Source organism: Montipora foliosa, chromosome 4 (assembly GCF_036669935.1).
Source record: "Montipora foliosa isolate CH-2021 chromosome 4, ASM3666993v2, whole genome shotgun sequence".
Classification (NCBI taxonomy): domain Eukaryota; kingdom Metazoa; phylum Cnidaria; class Anthozoa; order Scleractinia; family Acroporidae; genus Montipora; species Montipora foliosa.
Window position 1 is genome coordinate 14,079,824 of NC_090872.1, and position 7,500 is coordinate 14,087,323.

General features: G+C 41.6%; 1 long non-coding RNA gene across 1 annotated transcript in view; it reads right to left on the reverse strand.

Moving 5' to 3' along the window:
• LOC137999015 (uncharacterized) overlaps window positions 1-5,401 on the reverse strand; it is an 8,269-nt gene extending 2,868 nt beyond the window's left edge. Inside the window, exon 1 of the long non-coding RNA XR_011122875.1 lies at window positions 5,226-5,401. This is a non-coding gene — a long non-coding RNA (uncharacterized lncRNA). The remainder of the gene's footprint in view (window positions 1-5,225) is intronic.
• Between the last annotated feature and the right edge of the window lie 2,099 nt (window positions 5,402-7,500).

A 7,500-nucleotide genomic window follows, 5' to 3' on the forward strand; every position in this document is an offset into this window, starting at 1 on the left:
TATATATATATATATATCATAACAATAATAATCCTTAAAATCCTAAATCCTAAAATTCTAATTTAAATTTAAATTTAAAAATAAATAAATAAATAAAAAAAAATCCTTAAAATTTTCTAACACTCTATAATTTCTAAAGTTCGTAAGATTATTTGACGATGGCCTTGAAGGCCCGCGCTATGTTAAGCGAACTTGAGATAATAGCTTTCTGCATCCTTCTGAGAACCTCCCTTCCTCTAGCGCCCACAAGTTTCTTTATTGTTTTCTCTAAATCTTTAGACCAACCGCCTAGCACATCAATCACTACGTTGCACTGTTCCACGACATAGCCAGGGTACTGCTTCCTTAACTCCCAGCGCAGTGGAGCATACTTTTCCGTCTTCTCCCTCTCCTTTTTCCCACGGTTGTCTAACCAGGGGCAACTCATTTCAACTGCCCAGACTCGTTTCCTCCTGTGATCCACAAATCTGACGTCCACTCTGTTGGCCTTGACATAGCTTTGTTCGGCATACACTGGTACATCCCAGTAAGCTTGAGCTTCCGGAGATTCGTACACTGGTTTGGGTCCCACTAACGAGTACCATGGTGGTACTGAGTCCACTAGCTGCAGGTCTTTACACACCTCAAAGAACAACACCTTAAGTGCAGCGTTGTGTCGCTCCAAATACTTGGACTGTGCTAAAGCAGGACATCCTGCAAGAACATGCGCAAGAGTTTCTGCAGCGCCTCCGCACAACCTACACGTGATCTCTCCTTGTGAAGTTCCTGTTTTGATCTTTGTATACACTCTAGTAGGGGTGAGCTGTTCGTAAAGCTCCAGTACCCCGGTAATCGTGTGGGTGGGTGCTGAGGGCCACTCCCGTAGCCAAGCAAAACACTCATCCATGCTCAGATCTTTGTCGTGCCACCGTGCACACAGAAAGCGACCATGCCACTGCTCGCTCTCAATCTCTTCCTGTAACTTCTCCGTCACAGTCCTCCTCAAATAACCCTTAACTTTCTTCCCTAGAATTTCTGTATCCGGAGCTTGGCGCGGGCTGCATGACGGTTTCGGATAGTTCAAAGTCAAACCCGTGTCCAGCTCCTCCGCGTACTTGCATGCCTCCTTAACCAACGAAGTGAATCCCTTCTCACTCGCCCTCTCTTCAAACTTCTGAACTAACCTCATGGTAGGATCTGTATTCTCATACAGCTTAATTGCAGATTTGATTTTTGTTAGCTTGTATTCTTGCTCAATTGCGCGTAGGCCACGCCCACCCTTGTCCCTGGGTAGATACAACATAGCCGTCGAACTTAGCGGATGCTTCCCTCCGTTCTCACATATTATCTTTCTCGCCTCTCTGTCGATCACTCTAAGCTCTGTAATAGGCCAATGCTGAGTCCACATCAAATAGGAGAGGACTGGAAGAGCAAACTGGTTACTTGCAGTCACACGGTTGGAATCAGACAGGGGGCTACTCCAAATTAATGACAACCTTTGTAGGTACACCTTTGCCGCACATTCCAATGCCAGCTTCTCATCCTGCATCACAGTCTCTCTCACCCCTAGAAACTTGTAAGTAGAACTCGCGTCCAAGCTTTCCACGACCCCCTCGTGACCTAACCTCACACCTGCTGCATCATGCACTTGAGCCCCTTTCCTCACATGAATCACATTGCACTTCTTAGGATTCCATGTTAGTCCAATGTCCTCCATGGCGGCACTGGTAGATTTTAAAACTCTGTTGAGCTTAGGTTCAGAGGACGCAAAAACTTTCAGATCATCAATATACATTAAATAGTATACCTTGGCACTTATAGGCTTAGACAACTTATATCCCTCAGTAGCTTCCAGTGACCAGGCTATTGGATTTAAACATAGCGTAAAGAGGCGCGGACAGAGTGAGTCTCCCTGCGGCAATCCTCTGTTAAATCGAATACAACGAGAGGTTTCGGGACCACGTTTGGTGGTAGTAACAATCCTGGTATTCCAGCTTGCAACTAAGAATCTCATGACTCTACAAAGCCAGGAAGGAAAGCGGTGAACTTCCATAATTTCAAGCAGCCAGCTGTGATCCACCGAGTCGTAGGCCTTCTTTACATCTACCCAAGCCATGCTTAGGTTTCGTTTTCCTCTGTGACAATCTAACGTCACCATTCTGTCAATCATAAGATTGTCTGACGTCCCACTGCAGCCCAATCTGGCTCCCCTTTGTCCACTCTCCATCAGGTCGAATTCTCTCAAATGATTGTCCATTGGTGTCTGAAGGCACGACGTGAACCATTTGTAGATGTTATTTAGGCACGTTATTGGTCGCTGATTCTCGCTGCTGAATTCACCTGGTTTAGGGATGAGTCGCGTTTTTCCCTCAGAAAACCAAGTGGGATATTCCTCGGTGCTTTCAGAGATGGCAACGAAGGCTTTAGTGATCCCCTCATGCAGCACATGCATGCGCTTCCACCAATAGTTAACAAGGCGGTCAGGCCCTGGGGCGCTCCAGTTTCTTTTCTTGAGTAAACACTTGACCGCTTCAGAGCACTCTAACCTCCAGGACCCCTCCGAAGGCACTGGAACCTTCCTAGCAATTGCTTCCTTGATCTTACTCAGCCATTCTGCTTCCTTGTTCCCAGTCCCTCTCGTCTCCCATAACTCTATCCAGAAATTGCTTGCATCCTCAATGTTCTCAAATCTCTCTTCACTATCACACCCAGAACGATTGCTAGAGGTACTCTGATATTTAGGTCGCTCCTCGTCTTCACTGCACAGCGCCCTGAAATGTGCGTAAACTTTCCTTGTATCTTGATTGAACTGCCGGTTAATCGATCTTGCTTCATGAAGCTTTTTTCCTCTGGTATATCCAGCTTTTAGTTTACGTAACTGTGACTTTTTCTTTTCCATATAATTAATCAGTTCAGAAGAAGAGATCTTTTTACATTCTTCCATCAAAATAGTCCTGTTTTTTCTTCCTTTCTTGGTGATCTTTCTGTTTTCCCTGATTCGCTCTAACTCAGCTTTTGCAATCGATATTCTTTTTCTCAGCTCCGTCACTTTCTTTTCAAATTCTCTCTTATATTTGTCACTATGCCTTTTTCCACTGTCAGTCCGCATGTTATGTTCTTTTCTCCAACCCTTAATGAGCAGAAACGCTATGACAGCCGAGTATAATGCGCAATTAGCAACCCATAGATATCCGAAAGGGTTTTCCACAGGGAGGACTGTGTTTTGACTCATTATTTCGCCAACAGTCTTGTTGATTATATTGATTTCATTCCCAGAGGGCTTTTCTTTTATTCTGGTGTCAAACCCACGGCTGGTGTAATCGCCTGGTTGAAGATTCACCGATGCGAATAATCGTAACGCCTTTCCCAATAGATCGTCTTTGTCCTCGGTAAGAGTATTAACTGGTCCCACTGGAATTACAGTCTGATCCTGTGTACTATGCAGATTCGACTCTTGCTCCTGTTTATTAGCATTTCGCGCTGACTGGCACTTACCAGCGCGCTGTTCTGATTCTCCATTATTGCTGTCTATTAAACCATTCTGCTTTCGTTTTCCAATTCGCCTGATGATACTACTAGTAGCATCCCCCATCGACTTTTCTAAGCGAGCGGCCTGATCTCTCAGGTTTTGGCTTGTTAAACCAAAGTCCTCATAACCCATAGCATCCCACATCTCTTTCATCACTTGCATATATCCCTTTTTACGTCCGCTCTCTGATAATGGTGCCTCATCAGACTTCACTAGGATCTGAGCCTTGCGCTTACAGCTTAACACCGCTTCATTCATTTCCTTCGTCCATTTTATCTTCCGCCTTGTTTTTTCTTGAACATCTGCCCCACTCGTCACCTCCATTTGTCGTAGTGAACGCAACAGTAAACGAACTCAAATATTCAAACTAATGACTCAAATTTCCGTGCCAGGAGACACCTGCAGTCTCACTTCTCTCAGTTAGACAAAACACAAAGTATAAAATACTCCTCTGAATGTGTACTGGTGCTCCAAGCTTGGCTCACTTTCGTGCAGAAGCAAATTTCCAACGCTAGGGACGAAGCACGTCTGCACTACTCGCCGACTTATTATTATTATTATTATTATTATTATTATTATTATTATTATTATTATTATTATTATTATTATTGAAAAGCAGTGAGGTTTCTATCAAAGCAAGGTCAACTCCAGACTCACTTTCATTCAAAGGCCAGGTAACTGAGCACAAAACTGTAAAATGGTATATTAACCGGGATGAGGAGGTGACTGCTCGAGATCCATTTGCATTTGGATTTCAAAACTATGTTAACTAAACACTAATTTACCTAAGTCTTAAGCCTTAATTTTAAAAAGAAACTTGTTTATTTTAAAAGGAATTTTAATTCCTATTTAATGGTCCCCATTACTAACTTTATGCTAGAGCTCGATCGAAGAGAAAATGACGTCAAAGACTCACTAGTTTGAGAATGGAATGCGTTTGTACGCGACTGAATTAATATGCAGCACGGGAGTTTCGGGCTTTCAGATATTTAAACTCCTGTTTTGCATACATAATAAACTGCGTTTACACGCTGAAATTTTAAGCTACTGAGTAAATGACGTCACTTTTCCACGTGTTCCCTAGCTCCAGCCCTCTGAGGTCTAGTCGGTCAGTTTTGAGCGTTAGTAATGGTGGACCTTAAAATTCAAATTGGCACTCAAAGTTCAAAATTTTGCCAGGCAGGTGTTAAGCAAACACACTTTCAAAATCTAAAGAAATCATAATATCACTTTAAAGATCCACGCGGTATTTGCTTGCAAGATAAAATATAGAAGGGATCATGATCTTGTTTCAGAGGGTAGAGAATTAGACAACCGGTTTAGGAAGTCCTAGGTTCAACTCCGGCCCGCAAACAATTGGGGTCTTTAGATTATGATCAGAATCCAAGAAGATTTGTCCGTCCAGACGATTTTTTCGTCTTCTAATGTGTTAAAGGCTAGTCATTTATAGTCCAAAACGTTTGAAACTTCAATAAGATCTCCAGACTTTAAGTTCAAGACACCAGTTTTAAAAACACCTTTCAAAATGGTTTTTACAGTGCAAACAGCATCCCACCACTTGAAAGTTGTAGCATACAGTTGAAGCCTTTAAATCTTTTCGTAGGTGTTAAAAATGTGGGCTGCCAGCGCAGCATAAGGCTCCCAGCATAGATTTGAAGTATGTTTGAATTTAAATAGTCACTGTCACAATGGCCAATCTTTCTGAAAATGAATGTACCTTTCTCTGTTGTCGGCGTTTCAGCGTTAATCCTGTCCTGCCTGCGGCCCTCGTAGTCGATGCCACACACGAGGATTCAGATACCAAGCAAGCTAATAAGCAAAAAAGAAAAAGCGCCTGAAGAAGTCTCGCCTTTGCCATTGCCACTTACTTGAGTTTCTTGACGATAAAATCACGAGTGGTATGCGATATCCTTGATTATATCAGTTAAAATAGGTAAATAAGGGGCGGGGATCGATCTCGTTCCTAGGGTCTAACTGGCGAAACGGGAAGATGAGAGAGCCCTAGAGTGTGTTGGGCGGACTTTGCATTGCACATGGTGTTACCGTTCAATCTAAACTATGCATGAAGGGAACTCCGCCTTTTTAGTGTTTCGCGAAATGGATTTTGGTATAAATTGGAAAAAAAATTATCCTTAAGCCGAGATAAACGACAACGCTAATTGACTTCTCCGGCTTAGAAATTCACTCATTAATTAACAAAATGTAAACACTAATAAAATGCGTGAAATGTAGCAGACAAATTTGTTTGCTCTCTAAGAAGATTTTTAGAACAAGCGTTAAGTCTCCCACGCCCCCGGTAGCTAATATTTATCACCGAAAAGTAAACAAGCACAAAGCTGGCGCCTTCACGTCAGCTAAAGTTTTGCGAAGTTTTCCTCGCTTCTAAGGCTTCTTCATTCAAAGTTTATAAAATTAGAACGCCGGGGATACTTACTCGCACATTCTCCAGGCTTGGTCCGAAAGAAGTCAGTTCTTACGAGCAACCGCAAGCACAACCAACATACAGTACAACACAAACTCAGTGGCATATTGTTCATTAGTATTTTTAATTTCAGGAGGTATTGAATTGATACAAGGCTAAAACTAAGAAAAGTCATTAGAAGACCAGTCGTTTTCTCCTTATAGGTGCATTTTATCTACTTTTTTTTTTTAACTTTTCTAACGATAGACATTCACAAACCCATAGAAAGATATCATGGCGAACTAAAACTACCGAGTTGCCCAATGATACGTATACAATGAATGCAATGATAAACAAAATACGAATATTGTCAAAAAGTGTCAGTGCTAAATTGAAATATTAAAACTGCTTGTTGTCCTCCAAACAGATAGACCCTAAACTGATGAGTCATTCTTCAGGTCTTTGTCGATCGGTCCAACTTAGAATAATGTACCTTTCAGTGAGCCAAGGGTGAAATAGCAGAGCCTTAATTTGTAAGGCTTAATTAAAAGTCAGTCTTGTGTAATTAAACGCTTGTTTGTTGTTTTAAGTTAAAATCAGCAGTAGACTACGTAGGGGGATCTAGCGGGAGGGGTTGAAGGAGTCGCAACCCACCAGATCTATTTTATATAACACGAAATAACTTTGGGACATCGTTAGTAGAGATGACTGCCATATGGGGACATATTATCACGTGACATGTCAAAGTTATTAATAGCACAGAAAGCTTCTCCGCTAAACGGCAACACCTTTTATCACTTTTTTGGAGGCTGGATTTACCTTGATGATGTTAACACTATTGGGTACATCATTTTTGTGCTTGAATATTTCAAGATAATTTTAAGTAAATGTCCGAAAAAAGAAATCACTTTCCATAGGGGACTGGGCACTAGTACAAAAAGCCGTATATTTCCAGAACCAAAGACATATTTAACAAAGGCCAAGAACAGTTCGTTCTTTTACTATTTTGACTAATCTAATAGTAGCGTTGCTTGTTTGTCAAGTTGTTTACATTAGTGAAACGGCTTACACTGCGATTACACCATACGTCGAATTTCTCATGAACTCACGGCTTAAAAAATTCTCTTCAATTTCGACTCTGTATTGGTGCTTTGACTAATCTCGTACCCTGATCTCCCACACAGTGAGATGTGGGTAAATAGTGCAGTCAAAGTATAATCTGAGATTAATTTTATACTTTGGGAATTTGACCTTTTATTATGCAAAACTTTAGAAGCATTTTTCTATTGTTTTGGCACCGACGTGGCCGTCTCATCACCCTAATAATCAAAGAATGTGGCAAATACATTGATCGTATAGGAAAGATATCCTTGACATCAGTAACCTACTGACCTATTGTCAGTAATGTGCTAACCAGAACCTCATTGGCTATCAAAACAAAGGGGTTTTTTGTCCCTGTGGTTGGCACATTTGAATAACAAACGCAATGGTTATAAAACATATATCTTCCTATAGATAGCACAAGGAATCGACCTACTCGGCTAACTCGTCAATGTTGTACCCAATTCAAACCCTTTGGGATAAAACGTTT